The following is a 25,222-nucleotide window of genomic DNA, read 5'->3' on the forward strand; positions in this document are numbered from 1 at the left end:
TGCCGTCAGATTAAGGCTTGTTTCACACAAGCGTAGCGCATCTCGGACGTGGAAAAACAGCAGTTATTCAAGTCCGAGGTGCATCCGTGCTCTGCGCTGCGGGACACGATGTCACGCATCCCCCATAGATTAGAGTCTATGGAGTGATGCGAGAAGCTTAAAAAAAATATGACATGTCCTATTTTCCCATGGACCCTTCACACGGTCCATTGAAACAACGGCTGTGTGAATGGCCACATTGAATTACAAAGGTCCGTGGGACGGCTGCTGTTTCAACGGCCGTCACACGGACATTTAACACGTTCCTGTAAATAAGGCCTAAGTCCATGAACCACTTCCTTGTTAATTTCCTGTTTGCTAATTCTGTAGTTTCATTTACTTTGTTACCTGTATAATAAAGCAAAGAAACTATAGATGTGGAGCTTACAATGCAACACAATAGCACGATTGCATGCTGGAAACGGCCTTCAGATTTGTCCCCGAGAAAATGATGGATCATCAATCACACAATGACACGGTCTAGGTTTACCCCGAGTTATGTGGCTCTGATCGTGTTTACTTCGTTACTAATGATCTGAAAGTCTACACGTCGTAAGGAGATTATTTACAAGCTGTAAAGCCCCATAATTATATCTTCAACCCTAATAAGATGCGGTCAACAAATAAAATATTAGTATTCTGTAGATCATGTACTGCCTGCCATAGCTTGGGTATACACGGAAAGAAAACGGACAATAATATATCTTTATAGGGTTCAGAGCTGTATTTTTCATGTATAAATCTCCAAATACCCTTCTTACCATCACAAAGTCGTAGGTCCTCATTTATTATTTATTTATTATTCATTTTTGGTGTAAGCAGAGCCCCAAAAATTTGCATCTAGCTATTCACCTGCTCACTCTCCCTTTAGTCGTCGTAACACCCTCTTATATGGGTTCCTCCTATCAGCATTGTGGCACAGCGCATCTGCGTCACCACGCTTCCCTACTGGCCAGTGCTAGACTCTGCCAGGGCCTGTCACTCCCTCCTTCCTCCTGTCACTGCTCCCATAAAACCAGCAATCAACTGATGACACTACTGCTCGATCAGCGGCGCCTGCAGAGAATCGTGGCCTCCTCCACGGACCTGCAAAACAAACAAGACATCATCAACAGGTGTCAGGACTGTCTTCTAACCCATTAAGGATGCAGCAATTTTTTTTCATTACAGGGTAACGGTATGTTCACATGCTTAGCAAAAAATGTCGGAGAATACGGAGCTGTTTTCAAGGGAAAACCGTTCCTGATTTTCAGAGGTTTTTTAATCAAACGCGCGTTTTTCACAGTGTTTTTGGAGATGTATTTCTATTGAGTCAATGAAAAATGGCTCAAGAAGTGAAATGCACTTCTTTTTCGTGGGCATTTTTTTACATGGCCGTTTTTCAAAACAGCAGCGTACAAAAATGCCCCCTCGGAACAGAACGCCGTTTTTTCCCATTGAAAACAATGGGCAGATGTTCGGAGGCGTTCTGCTCCTGATTTTTCAGCCGTTTAAGGCCCGAAAAATGGCCGAAAATAAGCCGTGTGAACATACCCTGAGTCCCAAGTGGTGGTCCATATACTGCAGAGTCTAGTAGAAACGTACCACAAAATTGTATAGCCAGATGTTCTAAATATAAAAAAAACACATTAATAGAGAAGGTTTTGTCTCTAAGAAAAAAAAGTGCTGTTGAGTGTCGGCTAGAACGGCTTTTCAGAAAAAGCAAACCTTCTTGAGGTGAGAACTGAATAAACAAGTGGAAAAATATCTTCAAATTCCTTAGGGCTAGTTCACACACTTTTAGTGCTGTTTTGACGCGTAACGCGCCAAAAACCAGCCAGAATCGCCTCCCAATGATTTCAATGGGAAGTAGAGGTGTTTTTTCCCACGAGCAAAAAAAAAAAACTGCAAAAAAAAAAATGGGAGTCAGAGAAAGTGGTTTTCGCTGTGTTTTTTACCCGCAGAAGCTCGATGGCCGTGGCCAAAAAAACGCGCAGACCAGTCAAAATTTTTCTGCCAGCAAAAAATCGTTATACGGCTAGTAGCTAAAGAAATTCAGGGGCAGAAGGGCTGTAGACTGTAGGGTCAGACATACTAAGTAGATCTGGCATTGCCACCCTCTTCCTGTCTGCATTTGTTGGCAAAATTGTTAATAAAGTGCTATTGGTGAGTTACTTATCTTTATTAGCGGCACACTTATGTGTTGTATTTTTTACACAAAATCTATATTGTCCTATAAAGCCCCTATAAAAATGTTCTTACAATGTCACACACTGTGCAGCAATACAAGCAAAGTCTATAATTGCCGTAAACACGAATTCCCAGCTGGATGTTCCCGCGGATCTTCTGCACAACACACGGCTCTACAGTACATTGCCATGTGAGGGAGAGATCATTTCTTGTCAGGTACCAATTTCAAAGCGGTAGAAGCTCTTATGTATTGTGACCGAGTCTACAATGTTATATTGGGATCCAGAAATAATAGGCCCAGTGGTTGACAGCTAATAATTGGCTTTGTGTCTGAACAGGAAACATGACCAGCTACCGTGTATTCACAGTCCGAAAATAAACACAAATTTGGTATCTAGTGTTATTCACTGTGCAGAGAAACCAGGCACAGCTTGGCGAACAGCTTTATTTTTACTGGATCTAAGAGGTTCCCTAATCTCTACCTATATTTATTATCACAAAAAAGATCTGATCAATGTATTAAAGGCTATGTTTTGTTTTTTTTAAATAAAAATGTGTATCAGTGTGATAGGTGCAACTTTGTAATCACTTTTTATTAAAAATTATTTTAACTTTTTGAGATACAGCTGCTTTACATCCTGTATACAGAGCAGCTGTAGCTAGTGCTGAGACCTGAATCTGTCAGGTCAGCAGGACTGACGGGTTCAGTGTCAGCGGGTCATGCATTATTTGACATGCAGGATCCATCTTATGAACTTAAATGTGATCGGTACCATCTCGATCCTGTGGGTGAAATAATGCAGGACCCGCTGACACTGAAACCATCAGTCCCGCTGACCTGACAGATTCAGGTCTCAGCCCTAGATACAGCTGCTCTGTATACAGCCTATAAAGCAGCTGTATCTCAAAAAGTTAAAATATTTTTAATTAAAAAGGAATTAAAAAGTTGTATCTATCACACTGACAGACATTTTTATTTAAAAAAAACAACAACTTTTTAAAAGTGTACATAGCCTTTAAACCACAGCAAATTACGTTGTTTCTCTTCTCTCATCAGCACATTACCAATCAAGCTTTGATCTGAACAACTGTGGCGTTTGAGACTGGTTGCTAGGAATTTCTGGTGGCTATGGATTTCTTGCCTTGACAAGTGATTTTTAATGTTTGTTTTTTTTTATATATATATATATATATATATATATATATATATATATATATATAAAAAAATATATATACACACACTAGACTGTATATGTTTCTACTATACACAGTATTATATAGTGATTGTCACTACAAATGGATGTTAATCATATAAATATTGTTTGTTATACAGTTAGCGCACACTTGTATCAAATGTTAATTGCACTTTATTAGGCAAATGAAGCACATGATTGATATACTGCTTATCACATGTAGAAATGAATGATAAAAGTAAACACAAGATAAACATACCCACGGTGTTCCTCATTCTGTATGTTCCTGATACATTTTTCTAGAAATCCTACAAAGAACACCAGTGGTCATTTTCGGTTGGGTGGGACTTAAGAATTTTCCAACTTCCCTGCTTCCCTTCACGCAGTCGTGGTTAAAGAGATTTTCCCATGACGGACATTTATGACATATCCACAGAATATACAGGTAAACGCTTGGCTCTTAGGCTTTGTTCACATCTGCGACGAGGCTCCGTTCATTTGTTTCCTTTGGAGCTTTCCGTCAGAGGAACCCGTGAATGGAAACCATAGGTTTCCGTTTGCATCACCATTGATTTCAATGGGGACGGATCCGGTGCAAATGGTTTTCGTTTGTCACCATTCTGTAAGGGTTCCGTCGTTTTGACAGAATCAATAGCGCAGTCGAATACCGCAGTTCAGCGCCGGACCTCTCACCGCGGACCCCGTAACAGTTGCATGGTCTGCTTCTATGGAAGATGCGCTACTGCCTCTCACTTTAGGGTGTATAGTCATCTCCCTGTGAATGGAGAGGTAGGTGGTCAAGCATGCGTGCTGCAGATCCTTTCACTGTCAAAAAAGGCTCCATACACAGTGTTTTAGTGGCAATTCTAGGGTTCAGTGGTCTTATTTTCATGGGCTTCGCTATAAGATTTGAAAAACAGCCGCTTTTGAAATGTTTCAAAATAAAAAAGTTTTTGGCTCCATTTTTTTAAACCAAAGTAAGAAGCAAATCCAAAAGGAAGGAAAAGTGTAAAGAAGAGACTGATGCATCTTCTTTCTTTTGTGTTTGGCTCAAAAATTCATTAATATCTCTGCATCGTGTATGATTTTTGGCCTCTACATGATGCAGCCTGGTTAGAAGAAAATGACTTGAGTACCTCTTGTTGAACCATAAGCAATATTCCAAGTGCAGCAGAAATACTCATTTAATGACTGCTTATGGCAAGATAAACGCTGACTGTAGACTTTACTGAGAATATCTGCAAATTCCAACAATAATTACAATCTTTATGGCGTTTCAGAAATAGGCGCCTTTTCATTGATGACCAATAGATGGCGAACTTGGGTAAGTACTGTTTTTCCTGAGGTCATATCCACATATTAGTGCAGTGGTAAACTCCTGTAAACTTTCTTCAAGTCTGAGCAAGGCTCTAGAATAGTCTTAAAGTTCAACTCTTAGGCTTGATTTTGCAGTATGTTCTGAGACATGAAAAATATGTCAGTTCTTCACAGTACTAATCTCCGTTAGAGGTGTATGCAGGATTTTGTCAAGGTGGGGGTCTGGCCATGAATATGCCAGTACATGCACACACAAATACACCTAAATAATACCACCATACTGCACACCTAAATAATACCACCATACTGCACACCTAAATAATACCACCATACAGCACACCTAAATAATACCACCATACTGCACACCTAAATAATACCACCATACAGCACACCTAAATAATACCACCATACTGCACACCTAAATAATACCACCATACTGCACACCTAAATAATACCACCATACTGAACACCTAAATAATACCACCATACTGCACACCTAAATAATACCACCATACTGCACACGTAAATAATACCACCATACTGCACACCTAAATAATACCACCATACTACACACCTAAATAATACCACCATACTGCACACCTAAATAATACCACCATACTGCACACCTAAATAATACCACCATACTGCACACCTAAATAATACCACCATACTGCACACCTAAATAATACCACCATACTGCACACCTAAATAATACCACCATACTGCACACCTAAATAATACCACCATACTGCACACCTAAATAATACCACCATACTCCACACCTAAATAATACCACCATACTGAACACCTAAATAATACCACCATACTGCACACCTAAATAATACCACCATACAGCACACCTAAATAATACCACCATACTGCACACCTAAATAATACCACCATACAGCACACCTAAATAATACCACCATACTGCACACCTAAATAATACCACCATACTGCACACCTAAATAATACCACCATACTGAACACCTAAATAATACCACCATACTGCACACCTAAATAATACCACCATACTGCACACGTAAATAATACCACCATACTGCACACCTAAATAATACCACCATACTACACACCTAAATAATACCACCATACTGCACACCTAAATAATACCACCATACTGCACACCTAAATAATACCACCATACTGCACACCTAAATAATACCACCATACTGCACACCTAAATAATACCACCATACTGCACACCTAAATAATACCACCATACTGCACACCTAAATAATACCACCATACTGCACACCTAAATAATACCACCATACTCCACACCTAAATAATACCACCATACTGAACACCTAAATAATACCACCATACTGCACACCTAAATAATACCACCATTCAGCACACCTAAATAATACCACCATACTGCACACCTAAATAATACCACCATACTGCACACCTAAATAATACCACCATACTGGACACCTAAATAATACCACCATACACCACAACTAAATAATACCACCATACACCACACCTAAATAATACCACCATACTCCACACCTAAATAATTCCACCATATTGCACACCTAAATAATACCACCATACTGCACACCAAAATAATACCACCATACTCCACACCTAAATAATACCACCATACTGCACACCTAAATAATACCACCATACAGCACACCTAAATAATACCATCATACTGCACACCTAAATAATACCACCATACTCCACACCTAAATAATACCACCATACTGCACACCTAAATAATTCCACCATATTGCACACCTAAATAATACCACCATACTACACACCTAAATAATACCACCATACTGGACACCTAAATAATTTCACCATACTGCACACCTAAATAATACCACCATACTCCACACCTAAATAATACCACCATACTGCACACCTAAATAATACCACCATACACCACACCTAAATAATACCACCATACTCCACAACTAAATAATACCACCATACAACACACCTAAATAATACCACCATACTGCACACCTAAATAATACCACCATACTGCACACCTAAATAATACCACCATACTCCACAACTAAATAATACCACCATACACCACTCCTAAGTAATACCACCATACTCCACACCTAAATAATACCACCATACTGCACACCTAAATAATACCACCATACACCACTCCTAAGTAATACCACCATACTCCACACCTAAATAATACCACCATACTGCACACCTAAATAATACCACCATACTGGACACCTAAATAATACCACCATACTGCACAACTAAACAATGCCACCATACACCACAACTAAATAATACCACCATACACCATACCTAAATAATACCACCATACTCCACACCTAAATAATTCCACCATATTGCACACCTAAATAATACCACCATACTACACACCTAAATAATACCATCATACTGCACACCTAAATAATACCACCATACTGCACACATAAATAATACCACAATACTACACACCTTAATAATACCACCATACTGCACACCTAAATAATTCCACCATACTGCACACCTAAATAATATCACCATACTGCACACCTAAATAATACCACCATACTGCACACATAAATAATGCCACCATACTACACACCTAAATAATACCACCATACTACACACCTAAATAATACCACCATACTCCACACCTAAATAATACCTCCATACTGCACACCTAAATAATACCACCATACGCCACACCTAAACAATGCCACCATACTGCACACCTAAATAATACCACCATACTGCACACCTAAATAATTCCACCATACTGCACACCTAAATAATTCCACCATACTGCACACCTAAATCATACCACCATACTCCACACCTAAACAATGCCACCATACTGCACACCTAAATAATACCACCATACTGCACACCTAAATAATACCACCATACTGCACACCTAAATAATACCACCATACTGCACACCTAAATAATACCACCATACTGCACACCTAAATAATACCACCATACTGCACACCTAAATAATACCACCATACTGCACACCTAAATAATACCACCATACTCCACACCTAAACAATACCACCATACTGCACACCTAAATAATACCACCATACTGCACACCTAAATAATTCCACCATACTGCACACCTAAATAATACCACCATACACCACACCTAAATAATACCACCATACTCCACAACTAAATAATACCACCATACAACACACCTAAATAATACCACCATACTGCACACCTAAATAATACCACCATACTGCACACCTAAATAATACCACCATACTCCACAACTAAATAATACCACCATACACCACTACTAAGTAATACCACCATACTCCACACCTAAATAATACCACCATACTGCACACCTAAATAATACCACCATACTGGACACCTAAATAATACCACCATACACCACACCTAAATAATACCACCATACTCCACACCTAAATAATTCCACCATATTGCACACCTAAATAATACCACCATACTACACACCTAAATAATACCACCATACTGGACACCTAAATAATTTCACCATACTGCACACCTAAATAACACCACCATACTCCACACCTAAATAATACCACCATACTGCACACCTAAATAATACCACCATACTGGACACCTAAATAATACCACCATACACCACACCTAAATAATACCACCATACTCCACAACTAAATAATACCACCATACACCACACCTAAATAATACCACCATACTCCACACCTAAATAATTCTACCATATTGCACACCTAAATAATACCACCATACTACACACCTAAATAATAACACCATACTGCACACCAAAATAATACCATCATACTGCACACCTAAATAATACCACCATACTGCACACCTAAATAATACCACCATACTGCACACCAAAATAATACCACCATACTCCACACCTAAACAATACCACCATACTGCACACATAAATAATACCACAATACTGCACACCTAAATAATACCACCATACTGCACACCTAAATAATTCCACCATACTGCACACCTAAATAATATCACCATACTCCACACCTAAATAATACCACCATACTGCACACATAAATAATGCCACCATACTGCACACCTAAATAATACCACCATACTGCACACATAAATAATGCCACCATACTACACACCTAAATAATACCACCATACTACACACCTAAATAATACCACCATACTCCACACCTAAATAATACCTCCATACTGCACACCTAAATAATACCACCATACGTCACACCTAAACAATGCCACCATACTTCACACCTAAATAATACCACCATACTGCACACCTAAATAATTCCACCATACTGCACACCTAAATAATTCCACCATACTGCACACCTAAATCATACCACCATACTCCACACCTAAACAATGCCACCATACTGCACACCTAAATAATACCACCATACTGCACACCTAAATAATACCACCATACTGCACACCTAAATAATACCACCATACTGCACACCTAAATAATACCACCATACTGCACACCTAAATAATACCACCATACTGCACACCTAAATAATACCACCATACTGCACACCTAAATAATACCACCATACTGCACACCTAAATAATACCACCATACTGCACACCTAAATAATACCACCATACTGCACACCTAAATAATACCACCATACTGCACACCTAAATAATACCACCATACTGCACACCTAAATAATACCACCATACTCCACACCTAAACAATACCACCATACTGCACACCTAAATAATACCACCATACTGCACACCTAAATAATTCCATCATACTGCACACCTAAATAATACCACCATACTGCACACCTAAATAATACCACCATACTCCACACCTAAATAATACCACCATACTGCACACCTAAATAATACCACCATACTGCACACCTAAACAATGCCACCATACTGCACACCTAAACAATGCCACCATACAGCACACCTAAATAATACCACCATACTGCACACCTAAATAATACCACCATACTGCACACCTAAATAATACCACCATACTGCACACCTAAATAATACCACCATACAGCACACCTAAATAATACCACCATACTGCACACCTAAACAATGCCACCATACTGCACACCTAAACAATGCCACCATACAGCACACCTAAATAATACCACCATACTGCACACCTAAATAATACCACCATACTGCACACCTAAATAATACCACCATACTGCACACCTAAATAATACCACCATACAGCACACCTAAATAATACCACCATACTCCACACCTAAATAATACCACCATACTGCACACCTAAATGAGACCACCATACTGTACACCTAAATAATACCACCATACTCCACACCTAAATAATACCACCATACTGCACACCTAAACAATGCCACCATACTGCACACCTAAACAATGCCACCATACAGCACACCTAAATAATGCCACCATACAGCACACCTAAATAATACCACCATACTGCACACCTAAATAATACCACCATACTGCACACCTAAATAATACCACCATACTCCACACCTAAATAATACCACCATACTGCACACCTAAATAATACCACCATACTGCACACCTAAACAATGCCACCATACTGCACACCTAAACAATACCACCATACAGCACACCTAAATAATACCACCATACTGCACACCTAAATAATACCACCATACTGCACACCTAAATAATACCACCATACTGCACACCTAAATAATACCACCATACAGCACACCTAAATAATACCACCATACTGCACACCTAAACAATGCCACCATACTGCACACCTAAACAATGCCACCATACAGCACACCTAAATAATACCACCATACTGCACACCTAAATAATACCACCATACAGCACACCTAAATAATACCACCATACTCCACACCTAAATAATACCACCATACTGCACACCTAAATGAGACCACCATACTGTACACCTAAATAATACCACCATACTCCACACCTAAATAATACCACCATACTCCACACCTAAATAATACCACCATACTGCACACCTAAATGAGACCACCATACTGTACACCTAAATAATACCACCATACTCCACACCTAAATAATACCACCATACTGCACACCTAAATGAGACCACCATACTGTACACCTAAATAATACCACCATACTCCACACCTAAATAATACCACTATACTGCACACCTAAATTAGACCACCATACTGTACACCTAAATAATACCACCATACTCCACACCTAAATAATACCACCATACTCCACACCTAAATAATACCACCATACTGCACACCTAAATATTACCACCATACTGCACACCTAAATAATACTGTCAGGGATCAATACTATGTATATTGTTTGAAAAATATTATCCATTTCAGTTCTTTGTGTAATATACTGATATATATAACAAGTTCTTTGTTCATGTTGGACACACCTATGGAAGACACTGCCCCCTGGAATGCAAGAAGAGTGAGTCTGAGAAACTGGTGGGGGCTTGGGCACTCCCACATCTCTGGGGAGGAGGCATGTGTCTCTTTTTGTGTTTCTTTGTTCTGAATAAAAGTTTTCAGTCTTCCTCCTGACTGAGAGAGGGAAGCTGTACCAAACATTACTCTGTGTGGTGTACTTCTCTCCAGGCATGCCTTCAGCTTTCAATTTACAGAGGTGGTTATTCGGTGTGAAATACGGACCTGACAATACCACCATACTGCACACCTAAATAATACCACCATACTGCACACCGAAATAATACCACCATACTCCACACCTAAACAATACCACCATACTGCACACCTAAATAATACCACCATACTGGACACCTAAATAATACCACCATACTGCACACCGAAATAATACCACCATACTCCACACCTAAACAATGCCACCATACTCCACACCTAAACAATGCCACCATACTACACACCTAAACAATGCCACCATACTCCACACATAAACAATGCCACCATACTCCACACATAAACAATGCCACCATACTTCACTCCTAAACAATACCCCCATACTCCATGCCTAAATAATACCACCATACTCCACACCTTAATAATACCACCATACTGCACACCTAAACAATACCAACCAAACTCCGCACCTAAATAATGCAGCCATACTGCACACCTAGATACCGCCAACTTACTGCGCACCTAAACCACTCTGCAATACTCCACAGCTACAGCAAACAGTGCCACCATACTCCACACCTAAACAATACCACCATACTGCACACCTAAACAATACCACCATACTCCACACATAAATAATACCACCATACTTCAAACCTAAACAATGTTACCATACTGCACATCTAAACAATGCCACCACACTCCACATCTAAACAATACCAACATACTCCACACATAAACAATGCCACCATACTCCTCACTTAAATAATGCCACCATACTCCACACCTAAACAATACCACCATACTCCACACCTAAGCAATGCCACCATACGCCACACCTAAACAATACCACCATACTCCACACCTAAACAATACCTCCATACTCCACACCTAAATAATACCACCATACTCCACACCTAAATAATACCACCATACTGCACAACTAAACAATGCCACCATACTCCAAACCTAAATGATACCACCATACTCCACACCTAAACAATGCCACCATATTCCACACCTAAACGATGCCACAATACTTCACTCCTAAACATTGCCACCATACTCCACACCTAATCAATACCACCATACTCCACGCCTAAACAATACCTCCATACTCCACACCTAAATAATACCACCATACTCCACACCTAAATAATACCACCATACTGCACAACTAAACAATGCCACCATACTCCAAACCTAAATGATACCACCATACTCCACACCTAAACAATACCACCATACTCCACATCTAAACAATGCCACCATGTGAAGATGGAAGACCTTCATCAGGCACCCAGGCCAACCAACGGCACCCTGCAATTGCGTCGCGGGGAGGCAGTTGGAACGTTACAGGGGGCCGCCCCCGTTTCTAGTCATTTAAATCATGCGGTCGCTATTGATAGTGGCATTTAACGGGTTAAATAGCGGGATTCCGCTCGTTACCCTGCAGTGTTGGCTGTAACACACAGCCAACACGCTCGTTCTATAGAGCGGGCTCACGGGCTGCCGTATATATATGGCAGATGTCGGGTGAAGCGTTTAACAGTAGTAATCACATGTGCTGCCTCTGGAGGCTCCTGGTCTCAGTCTAAAGCTGGATTTACACAGGCAGATTTCTGGCCATGGGCACAGATTATCGATATAAAAAGTTGATCGGTGCTAGTTTAGTGAGCCTTTTATCCAGCCCAATTCAAACTGTATGGGGATGTAACGATGTCGGCTAGCCACAAAACGTCAGGACTATGCTTCACCTATAGAGGTCCCAGGACTACAATAGGGGTGAATATTGAACATACCGGACAGTCGAAGAGAATGGCATTATGGAGCATGGATCACATCACTGACAGGAAACAGAAATACGAGAGACCGGGACTCATCAATTGAAGACAGAGATGGACTACGATGATAAATGTTGGACGGATGATGGGAACAAATGGATGATGGGTGATGATAACAGTCAGATGATTAATACCAAACGGAGGATGGTAGATAATAACACGTTTACCCTAACTTACTTGCCCTATAGCGGTTATCGATCACATCTAAGTTATGAACTTATATGTGATCGGTAACAGCTCGATCCTGCATGGCAGAGACCCCCTGATACTGAATCCGTCAGTGCTGCTGAGCTGACAGATACAGGTTTCAGCATTAGACCCAGCTGCTCTGTATACAGGATACAAAGTAGCTGTATCTCAAAAAGTTTAAAGAGACTGTCACCACATTATAAGTGCCCTATCTCCTATATAAGGAGATGGGCACTGTAATGTAGGTGACAGTAATGCTTTTTATTTAAAAAAACAATCTTTTTTCACAACGTTAGGAGCGATTTTGGTTTATGCTAATGAGCTTTCTTAATGCCCAAGTGGGCGTACTTTTACTTTCGACCAAGTGGGCGTTGTACAGAGGAGTGTATGACGCTAACCTATCAGCATCATGCACTCCTCTCCATTCATTTACACTGCACTAGCGATATAGTTATATCACTATGTGCAGCCTCATACACAAACCCTAACATTACTACAGTGTCCTGATAATGAATACACATGACCTCCAGCCTGGACGTCATGTGTACTCAGAATCCTGACACTTCTGACTCTTTTTTTGTGAGATTCCGGCAAGTGAAACCAAATCTCGTTTAGCTCCGTGATCTCGCGAGATTTCTTATCCGTTGCTGGAATCTCACAAAAAAGAGTCAGAAGTGTCAGGATTCTGAGTACACATGACGTCCAGGCTGGATGGTCATGTGTATTCATTATCAGGACACTGTAGTAATGTTAGGGCTTGTGTATGAGGCTGCACATAGTGATATATCTATATCGCTAGTGCAGTGTAAATGAATGGAGAGGAGTGCATGATGCCGATTGGTCAGTGTCATGCACTCCTCTGTACAATGCCCACTTGGTCGAAAGTAAAAGTACGCCCACTTGGGCATTAAGAAAGCTCATTAGCATAAACCAAAATCGCTCCTAACGTTGTGAAAAAAGATCATTTTTTTAAATAAAAAGCATTACTGACACCTACATTACAGCGCCGATCTCCTTATGTAGGAGACAGGGCACTTATAATGTGGTGACAGAGTCTCTTTAAATCATTTTTAATAAAAAGTATTTAGAAAGTTGCACCAAACACACTGATACATTTTTATATATAAAAAAAAAAACATGATTTCAAAGGTGTACATAGCCTTTAAGGAGAATAATATGGTGCCTCTAAGGGGCATATAATAAATTGTGTGGCTCCATTGGGGAGGGAACAGAATACTTATTGGGACAGGTACATATACACATATGAAATGAAGGGCATTATGTTAGTAACCCAGTTTGCACAATATTGCCTATTTGATAGGGTCCTTTCTTTTTTTAGGTTATAACTCGTAGACCCCAATTCAGTAACTGGTGGGTAGAGGGAGGTTGGCAGCCCACAGGTGAGTTTGGCCCCTTTATTTGCCCTTAACAGCAGTATCACCAGTACTTCCCTGGTGGCAACCATGGAGTTCACACTAAACTCAATCCCCTTCTTCCTCGTTCACCGTGGATGTTCTGCCTGTCATGAAATCCCCCATGAGTGCCAAATGTAGCCAGGTCACTGTGTGTTCTGAGGGGGCATTGTGGCTGGTCACTGTCTATAGTTGAGGTTGTAACTAGGGAAGGGGGCTGATGGGGCACTTGCACCAGGCGCAGTTAGAAAAGGATTTTGGGAGAGGCATAGGACGCGGGTCTCTGGAGATCGAGCCTTCCCCCTCCCTCTTCTGCCTGTGCTGCTTTAAAGGGGTTGTATCATGAAGACTCTCTGAGTCAAAACGGAGACCTGCATTAAGGCCCCATGCACACGAACGTGTTTTTGTGGCCGCAATTCACCCGCAAATCTGCAGGTGAATTGCGGTCCCATTCATTTTTATGAGTCCATGCACAGGACCGCGAGCCTGGACCGCAAAAAGATCGTACATGTCTTATTATGGCCGTATTTTGCGGACTCGACGAGTCCTTAAAGTACAGGGAAGGCCATTCACCTGAATGTCCACCATGTAATACTACTTTGCCTTTATAGTGGCCACTGTAGGGGAAATGCTGTGGCTTACACTGGAAAAATTAGTTATTTGCCAAGTGTTCCAGGAGTGGGACCCCGGGCTATTAGCTGATCGCCCCAGGGGCCGGATTCTACAGGGGGTTGTCTCTGAATCTTTGCCCCAGGTTAACAAAAGCCCAGCTACAGCTCTGGTCTGTAAGTCACATGGGCTGTAACTGACTCCCCAGGTACCTGCCTTGCCATTGTCTGTATGGGAACTCTCGCTGTCAGTGTGAGACCATCTGGCTGCCACTGTCTTTGGGGGCTCTGGTTGTCAGTATAGGGGTAGCATGCTGGCTGTCATTATGGGGCACGGCTGATATTCTGTGGGGGCACTCTGGCGATCATTATGTGGATATTCTAGCTGCCAGTAAATATGGGGGCACTCTGGTCATCTGTATTGGGGGGACACTGTCTGTCTCTGTGGGGTACTCTCACTGGTGTATTTTTGTGGGAACACTGGCCATCATTATAAGGATATTCTATCTGCCACTAACAGTGGGGGCACTTTGGTGGTCAGTATTGGGGGGGCACACTGGCTGTTATTTCGGGTCACTCTCACTAGTCACTTTCTATGGGGCCACTCTTGTCATCATTATGAGGATATTCTATCTGCCACTAACTGTGGGGGCACTTTGGTGGTCAGTATTGGGGGGGGGGCACACTGGCTGTTATTTTGGGTCACCCTCACTAGTCACTTTCTATGGGGCCACTCTTGTCATCATTATGAGGATATTCTATCTGCCACTAACTGTGGGGGCACTTTGGTAGTCAGTATTGGGGGGGCACGCAGGCTGTTATTTTGGGTCACTCTCACTAGTCACTTTCTGTGGGGCCACTCATCATCATTATGTGGATATTCTAGCTGCCACTAACTGTGGGGCATGCTGTTATTATAAAGCACTTTCCCTAGTGACTTTCTGTGGGGGCATTCTGGCCATTAATATGTGACTATTCCTGCTGCCTGTAACTGTGGTGGAACTCGGACTGATCACGGGCAATAGATGTAGAGCTCTGTTGAGGTCTTATTGGGGCGTGGTCAAATATTTTCGGGGCAAGACTAATGATAACAATTTACATACATTTTATACAAGTAGGCGTTATCTATCCGCACACGCACTGATATTCCGCGGTAATCTCCTCCCTAATCACTGCACAGCAGGAACAAGGAGCGCGCCGACGAGAGCACACTACTTATCCAGCGACATGCGCAGCAGCGACGCCTACCGTGCAAAACTGATAATGCTTTTGTGTAATGCGCTCTCATTTGCCACGTCCGTGTGACGTAACGCGGAAGCATTGGCTGCAGCTGCTTGTCAACAGGCGCACCTGGAGCTCGCGCTTCCCCGTGCAATCAGCAGCTGATCGTGCTGGAGACTGTTACGCTCAGTGTGTGGATGGTGATCGTGCGCCCTATGTCAGGCTCTGGGTGACCGCTCTGCTCACTTCTCATCTATCACTGCGCTTGGGGGCTGAGATCAGCGCAGGAAACCTTCTTATAACAGGTCAGTGCTTACTGTGTGTCGTGTACTGCACTGCAGAGGTAATGCAACCTGTAGCCTCAGTTGAAGTAGGACTACAATTTCCAGCACGGACCTCTGGTTGAAGTTACCTTTTATTTATGCAATATCATTAAATAGTCCTTGTGTCCTGGGTGCAGCAGTCCCTGCGTCCAGGGCGCAGCAGTCCCTGCGTCCTGGGCGCAGCAGTTCTGCACAACATAGAGGGGTTCAAGTGTTGCTGGTGTCAGTTGTTGCTATGGTATCTGTATGAGTCATCTTCTGGGAACTAGATCATGTGATGGGTCAGTAAATGCTGGTGCTGCACTTTATTTACGAAACATAAATGTGTCTGCACCTCCTTTTTAAATATATCAACAACGCAAAAAATAGTTTATAGCCAAATATATGTATATGTAATAATTTTATTAACGTATATTTACAAACAATTAAAAGATATGGAAAGAAGGACAAGACCCTAGTAAAAAAGATTGGGAGCGGTTGCTGATATTTCTAGTAGGAACATCGGAAATGATACACATCTCCCCCTGAGGAAGCAACTTAATAGCGAAACGCGCGTTGGGGCTAATGTGTCGGAGCGAATACTGATTCTCACTACCTTCATTATGGGTAAGCTGCTATCTGTTTCTGGTAACTAATTGCACTGGCACTTTACTATGAACTTTCCCCTGATCACCTAATGTTCACCTGTATTTGATGGTTTTGAGCTATATAGCATTTCTATCTAGCTCACTTGTTCATATTTTAAAAGGGGATTTTTTGTATTGATCAGAACTAGTGGACAGCATTGCGATTTCCCATGTTCCTACTAGAAATATCAGCAACCGCTCCCAATCTTTTTTTTACTAGGGTCTTGTCCTTCTTTCCATATCTTTTAATTGTTTGTAAATATGTTAATAAAAATATTTATTACTTATATATATGTTTGGCTATAAACTCTTTTTTGCGTTGTTGGTATATATTTTGGAGTTGCCTATTTGATTTATGGGGGGACCTTTCTCTTTCTGTGAAACGTACCTAGCCCACAGTACTAATGCTACTGGAGCATATATATTGATTACTCCTTTTTTAAATAGTCTTAAAGTAGTCCTTTAGGCTATGTTCACACGGGGTATTTTGCAGAGTTTTTTGACGCGGAAACCGCGTCGCAAAACTCGGCAGAAACGGCCCAAGAACGCCTCCCATTGATTTCAATGGGAGGCGTCGGCGTCTTTTTCCCGCGAGCAGTAAAACTGCCTCGCGGGAAAAAGAAGCGACATGCCCTATCTTCGGGCGCTTCCGCCTCTGACCTCCCATTGACTTCAATGGGAGGCAGGAGAAAGCGTATATCTCGCTGTTTTATGCCCGCGGCACTCAATGGCCGCGGGCGAAAAACGGCGCGATAATTGCCGCGAAAATCGGCGTGCAGGGAGAGGAATATCTGCCTCAAAGTTCCAAACGGAATTTTGAGGCAGATATTCCTCCCCCAAAATACTCTGTGTGAACATAGCCTTAAAGAGGATCTGTCGCCTCTCCTGACATGTCTGTTTTAGTAAATACTTGTTGTTCCCATAATATAACAATTCTAAAACCTCTTTTCTTAGCACTCTGCGTTGTGCCGTTCCTCTGTTATTCCTCCTATTTAGGAAGAAATTCAAAACGGAGTGTGACCAGTTGGGGGCACAGAGAAATGAAAGAGACCCCAGGTAGTTGGCAGGCACACTAATGAATTACAGGAGAAGAAAGTGTCGCCCTCAGGCGACAAGCCTAATTTCCCAAGTACCCAACAAAATAAAATAAAAGTAAATCTTTATTAGCTACTTATAGCAAGACGACCACACACACAAATTTAAAATTCTCACTACCAGAAGACCGGATGACAGTATTTTGCCTGTGGTGCAGGCATAGAGTGGCTACCGATAAGGTACGCATTGACAAGTATAGTAGGTTAGATTGCTTGACAATAGTCAACTAAATAGATAGCATAGTGAGACCGGTCAGTGGTAGGAATTTGAAAGCCCCCCCCCGACATGTTTCGCTACAGAGTAGCGTCCTCAGGGGTACACGGGGCTAATGGCGACGCGGCGAGACGGAAGCTCCTGATATGGGCCAGTAACTGACGTTTGGTGGAGGTGTGTCAACGGGACAGCCAATCCTGTCATAGGAGACAGGTCCGTAGTGTGGAGAGGGAGAGACAACAAATGGAAAACTGTATAAGGTTAACCAATAGCACAGGGGCTAGGGCGCAGGCGCAAAGGCACAAAATCGAACTTAGTCTATGTGTGTCACGCCAATTATACCGGCGCCCACTGGCGCATGCGCAGATCTCATTTGCAATGACTCAGAAAGGGAATAGCAAATTCCCATCAAATGACGGCAGAGGCGGCGCAAGCGCAACTGCACAGTGTATGTACTCAGAGACAAAAAGTAAGTGAAATACAAAAGTGAGTGGAATTAAAGACGCAGGCGCAAACGGGCAATTTTAAATTTAGTAAATATGTAGTGAACCAAGTCGGAAATAAATGAGGCATGCGTGAAAGCGCATGGCTCATTGGCGCATGTGCAGATCAAATTTTTCGTAACTTGGACGGAAGATAACGAGTTTCTATCAGTGTAACGGCAGAATCAGCGCAGGCGCAGTGGCATAATATTTGTCCTTGGAAGAGAGGAGTAAACAGGATAAGTAGGTAATAACGACCTAGAGACGCAGGCGTAAAGGGGCTAATGTGAACATAATATATATGTAGTCACCCAAACCGGGACTAAATGGCGCATGCGCAGAGATCAATGTTATGACTTAAAACAAAAGAGTAGAGTCAATAGGCTGTGATAAAGACACAGGCACGGATGCCCCGGGTGAGGCCCAGGCGCATATGTGACCTAGTCGAACATATAATCATAATAATGAACAGTAAGGGATGGCTTATCATAACAGATATACATCAGACAAATCATATATATAAAAAGGGGGGGGGGGGCACCATATGTGCATCTAGAAAGGAGGGAAGGGAATAAGGAATAGTCTCTCTCTACATGTAATAAATGACGACAGCCCTCCATCACAACGTCACCAAGATGACAGGAACGCATCAACTTATGATAAGTATAATGTAACATCATAAGGGAGGTCCTGATCAGGTCCTGACCAGTTGGGGGGGTGTCCCTACACGGACTAACAATGTCCAATCAGTGCTGACAGTGAGACTGTGTAGGGACACGCCTCTTGGACAAGGAGAATGGCTATGCCTAGTTGCCAATTTAATCAGACATTTCCAGGAGGGATAACAGAGGTATTACACAGTTCAGAGTTCTACGAAAAGTAGCATTGTTTTTACATGGGGAATACAAGTATTTACTAAAGCTGACATGTCAGGAGAGGTGAGAGTTGCTCTTTAAACAGCCTGCAAAAAGCTTCAAGCCTCACAGCGCTATTCACGCAGACCTCACGTGAGCCTACACTGACACATGTACCGCAGTAGGTGTAAAACAAGGGGGCGGTCTTGTTTTAACACGTCTATGTAAGACACACCGGTAGCAGGTCTGCCCCTTCGGAGACAGTCTTTGCTCTTCTCCGGGGGGGGGCACCTCTATGCCTTAATTCTGCATATAAATAGGTGTTGTCAGGACAATCCCTCTAACTAGATTTTCCATTTTTTACTTCATGCAGTGAATATTTAAGTATCACAGCATTATTCTCTATTTAGGTACAAAGAAGCATAGGACATATCCATGTTTTGTGGGTGCGCAGGGACCTGCAGTAATAATGAAGGCGTTTTAGTAGTGCTCCGGTGCAGATATGTTATTGTATTAGCGTTATCTTCTCTTAGATGATTCTCCAGTGGATAAAATATAGCAGAATTGTGACCAGTCTATCTCCCTTTATAGCCTGGCTGCATGGAATAAATGATCATACGTAATGAATATATCATTGTATGTGAGGAGCCGAGCTTGCCACTTTTGAGGGGTTTATGGCCTATCCACTTATGACTGCTGGGGTCACCACACATTCCAAAAATGGAATGTCCAGGCACTGGGCATGCTGTTTTTGCTTTGTTTGTAGGGCAGGATAGTATTGGGACATGTCCACTCTCCTATTAGCCAAAGTGGCACAAAAATATATTTCTAAGAATACCCCGGACTCCTAGTTCTGGTTAGGTGTATTCATGAAGGGAGGGCTCCCCCGGGCCCCTCTCAGCAGTGATCAATGGCTGGCTGCTGTGTACACACAGCAGCCTGATAAAGGGAAACTGTCAGCAAGTCCTCAATACTGCTGACCGTGCAATATACAGGGGAGGTGTGCAGTGTAATGATACCTGTGGTATCGGTCATGCAAGTTGTATGACGGGGAAATCTACGTTTTGATGTTCCCGGCGCCGCAATCACAAGTGCCACGGAGGCGGTCTGTTCATGTTCCGTGCTCCAGGCTCTCTTCACTGAATGCTGCCAGCCCCTCCCCTCTACTGTGAGTGACGGCTCTAGTGTCCAATTAGGAGACTGCCAGATCCATCACTTAGATCAGAGGGTGGAACTTCAACCGTGGTCCCAGGGACAACAAAACAGAGTTTTCTCGGTCATGCAACTTGCATGACTGACCACATGGCTATGATAACGCTGCACTCACCACCCTGTATAAAGTGCTGTCAGCAGTTTGGAGGACTCCAAACTGCTGACAGGTTCCCTTTAATCACTGTCTGGAGGGCTGGGGGAGGGAGAGGGCTCCCCTTATCAATACACTAGACTCATAACTATGAGTCTGGTGTATTCTTTGAATTATCCTTTTAGCCAAGCGGCACAATGTGGTTTTTGTGCTTTGTTTTTGGGCCATTTTGGCTAATAGGAGAGCAGACCTGTACCCATACTATACTGACCTATGTAAGTGGTACCAAGTCAGTGTATGTTCCCTGGTGGTATATCTCTGGAACTAACCCACCATGCCATGGGATCCTGGTATCTTTATTTTACCTGTAGTCTTCAGATCCTCAGATGATATCTGTTTTGTTGCTACTAGTTTTGACTTTTTTAGAATTGTGATGAGACCAGACAGGGTCCTATTACACAGGCCTATATGTGCCGTGAAATCGAGTGCCGATCAATGAGGCAGCTCGTTGATCGGCGCTCGTTTGTTCCTTTTACAAGGAGCCATGATCAATAATATATGGGGACGAGAAATCGTTACTCCGACCTTTCGTCCCCATACATTTCCGTTCTGCCGGCAGCACGTCTCCCTGTTTACACGGGGGGGATGAGCTGCCGACAACGATTATTTTTATTGCTGCATAAACCAGCAGATCAGCTGATGATCGAGTGTTTGCTCGTTCATCGGCTGATCGTTGCCTTGTTTACACAGGGAAATGATCGGGAACGAGCGTTTATATGACTACTCGTTGGCCCGTGTAAAAGGATCTTCATAAACGGGAGACAATCTGTATTTAAAGTTCTGCACAGTAGTATATTGTTCTCGTATTTATCTGTATGTTCCCTTATAACAGGAGCTATATATTTGTACTCGTTCTCAGGTTACATGACTATATGAGAGAACCATTTTGCTTCCTTTATACGCTCTACAATGGGTTAATACATAGCATACTAATTATTTTATTTTTTTCTTCCGTGGCAAGTAGCCATAATCCATATAGTTATCACTTGTGAAAAATATATTTCCTGTGAGAACCGGAATCAATTATCATTTCTGATGTCTGTGGAAGAAAAATGATAATGTTAGTCATCCCGGTTGAGAAATTTGCATGCCGCTGTGTTTTTGTAACGGGATATAAGTGGCGATCATAGGGACAGACCTCTGTCTGGACTTCCTGTCAGTAATGTTGGCCCTACATATAAGATGATCTCTTGATCTCATGAAGGTTAGGTATACACCCTGAAATCTTATCTTTAATAAGACTGCGATAAAGTTTTTATGAAACATTCCAAGAAACTAGAGACATTTATTTTCTTTACAAGGTCAAAGTGATGGTGCCATTACATATGTAATTTTTTTTTTTTCTATTTATTTAAACATTCCAGCTTCCCATCTGGACTTGGATTTAAAGGGAACCTGTCATGTTGAAAATGCAGTCCAAGCCGTGGGCAGCAGGTTATAGAGAAGGAGGAGCTGAGCAGATTGGTATATAGTTTTGTGGGAAAAGATTCAGTATAACTTGTATTTTATTCATTTAAACCTCTGCTAATTCTGGGCTTAGGAGTCCAGTGGGCGGTCCTACTCGGTGATTGACAGCTCTTTGTATGCGCACTCATCCAGAGATGGCTGTCAATCACTCGAAACACATTTGAATCAGGGGGAAGACAAGGGAGAAGACAGATTACAACACAACCTGTCTGACCCTTGTTTTTCCCCCGCCGGGAGACAGGAGTCAAACTGAAATGGCTGATTACAGGGAGCAATAGATAGCATTCAATTGCATATGAAATGGAGATGACAAAATAATTATTGTAAATCATTCATAATGTGCTAGTATTCTGGTTTGCCATCTCCTACAGTACAAAGGCCTAACATTCCTCTTTCTTTATCTTTTGCGTCTGCTTCCTATTTCTGACAATGATTATAGAAGCTTGTAGTGGGGAACTGCTTGAATAACGTGTCGTTATATTACATAAAATGCAAGGTTGCAGAAAAATAAAGTTCCCTGATCAGTGTAATCTGAATTTCGATCACTAAGGATATTTACACGTCCGCGTCGGGTTCCGTTTGACCTTCCCGTCGGAGGAACCGATGAACGGAAAGCCGAACAGAAACCATAACTTCCGTTTGCATTACCAGTGATTTCAATGGTAATGCTTCTGTTGCAGTTGGTTTCTGTTTCGTAAAGTTTCAGATTTTTGCGAAAACAATAGCGTTGTCTACTACGCTATTATTTATGCGAGAAAAAAAAACGGAAGTTATGCTTTCCGTTTGGCTTTCCGTTCATCGGTTTCCCTGAGGGAAAGGTCGAATGGAACCGATTAACGGAAGCCCAACGTTGATGTGAACAGGCCCAAACTATAAACTTTACCGACAGATTTGCAGGGAATTCGGAACAATTTTAGCTTTTTCTCTAATTTCACATCCCTTAACTAACCATTCCTGTAAATCATATTAAGTGTGACCTTGAAGGGCTTTTCCCATCAGGGAAATTTATGATCTATCCACAGGATATGCTATAAATGTCAGGTAGATGTGGGTCCTACCTCTGGGACCCGCACCTATCTCTAGAAAGGAGCGCCCTAGACCCCGTTCTACCTCTCTCTGTTCCCGCTGCCACTTGTCATTTCCGACCATGTACATAGAAAACAGTATAGCTCGCTGAGCTATGCTGTTTCCGTCATTTACATAGAAGTGAATGCCAGTCACGGAAGCAGCGTTGCACGCGAGCTAGGCTGTTTTTACTTACATGGTCCTGTGGATATGCCATAAACCTTTAATCACTACGTTGTAAAATTTGTTTAAATAAGATTTTGGTGGTACTATACACTTCAACCTGATGCAAAATATGATCCATATTCAGTATGTAGCTACTACTCAGCCCAAACCAACAGCAACGTTCAGCCGTCTACAAATACAATGGGATAATGACCAAAATAATATTGGATGGTTTCAAAAACGCTGTGCAACTTTCCCACTGCCGATGCCTACTAAAATAGACTCCTGACTCCACCCGACATGATTTTAATAACTTTCCATTTGCCTTTGCATCTCCAGGCAGGTCATAGTTTCTGACGTTTAAGAATTTGCACATTGCGCTCAAACCCTGTGCTCAAATATGTACTCCCAAAAAGGACAGCCGAATAAATCCAGACAACCCCCTTACCCACATAAATGGCACTAGCCAATAAGTTCAAATATTGAAAAAGTAACATATGTTTATCATTTACAAGATCATATTTTGCATCAGTATGACATGGATCCCAAATACGGGGTGAATTCATACCAATTGGGGCACGCAAGTGTTATCTTTTTTTTTTTTTTTTTTTAAATAGATGGAATCTGGATTTAGGGCATAAAGAGGACCAATCACTAGGTCATAGAAGTTGAACTGGTTTACTGACCTAAATATCACGGTCTCCCTGATTCCAGCGTTGTATTTATTTTTTCCCTGGACGCCCCCCGTTCCAGAGATATGGCCCACTGTTGGGCTGGCTCCCTAGAAGCTAATTTTCTGTAGTTTGCCAATGGGGTGGAGCTAGCTTCCCTGCCTCTGATTCTGACCAATCAGCGCGAGGCAGCTTGAGGGTAGTTCACGCAGCAAATTAGTATAATGGGGGGGGGGGGGGGAATCCGTGCTGGAATCAGGGAAACTGTGCTATTCAGGTCAGTTAACCAGTT

The 25,222-nt window shown here is 42.0% G+C and overlaps 1 protein-coding gene across 3 annotated transcripts in view; it reads left to right on the forward strand.

The window, feature by feature from the left end:
• The first annotated feature begins 16,693 nt into the window (after positions 1–16,693).
• Positions 16,694–25,222, forward strand: part of MARCHF8 (membrane associated ring-CH-type finger 8) — a 172,527-nt gene continuing 163,998 nt past the window's right edge. For 2 of the 3 annotated variants that reach the window (XM_075841519.1, XM_075841517.1), the window contains exon 1: positions 16,694–16,911. The gene's annotated coding sequence lies outside the window, so the exon portion shown is untranslated. The remainder of the gene's footprint in view (positions 16,912–25,222) is intronic. The other variant, XM_075841520.1, reaches the window with a different exon arrangement.

The sequence above is a fragment of the Rhinoderma darwinii genome, chromosome 11 (assembly GCF_050947455.1).
Source record: "Rhinoderma darwinii isolate aRhiDar2 chromosome 11, aRhiDar2.hap1, whole genome shotgun sequence".
Lineage (NCBI taxonomy): Eukaryota > Metazoa > Chordata > Amphibia > Anura > Rhinodermatidae > Rhinoderma > Rhinoderma darwinii.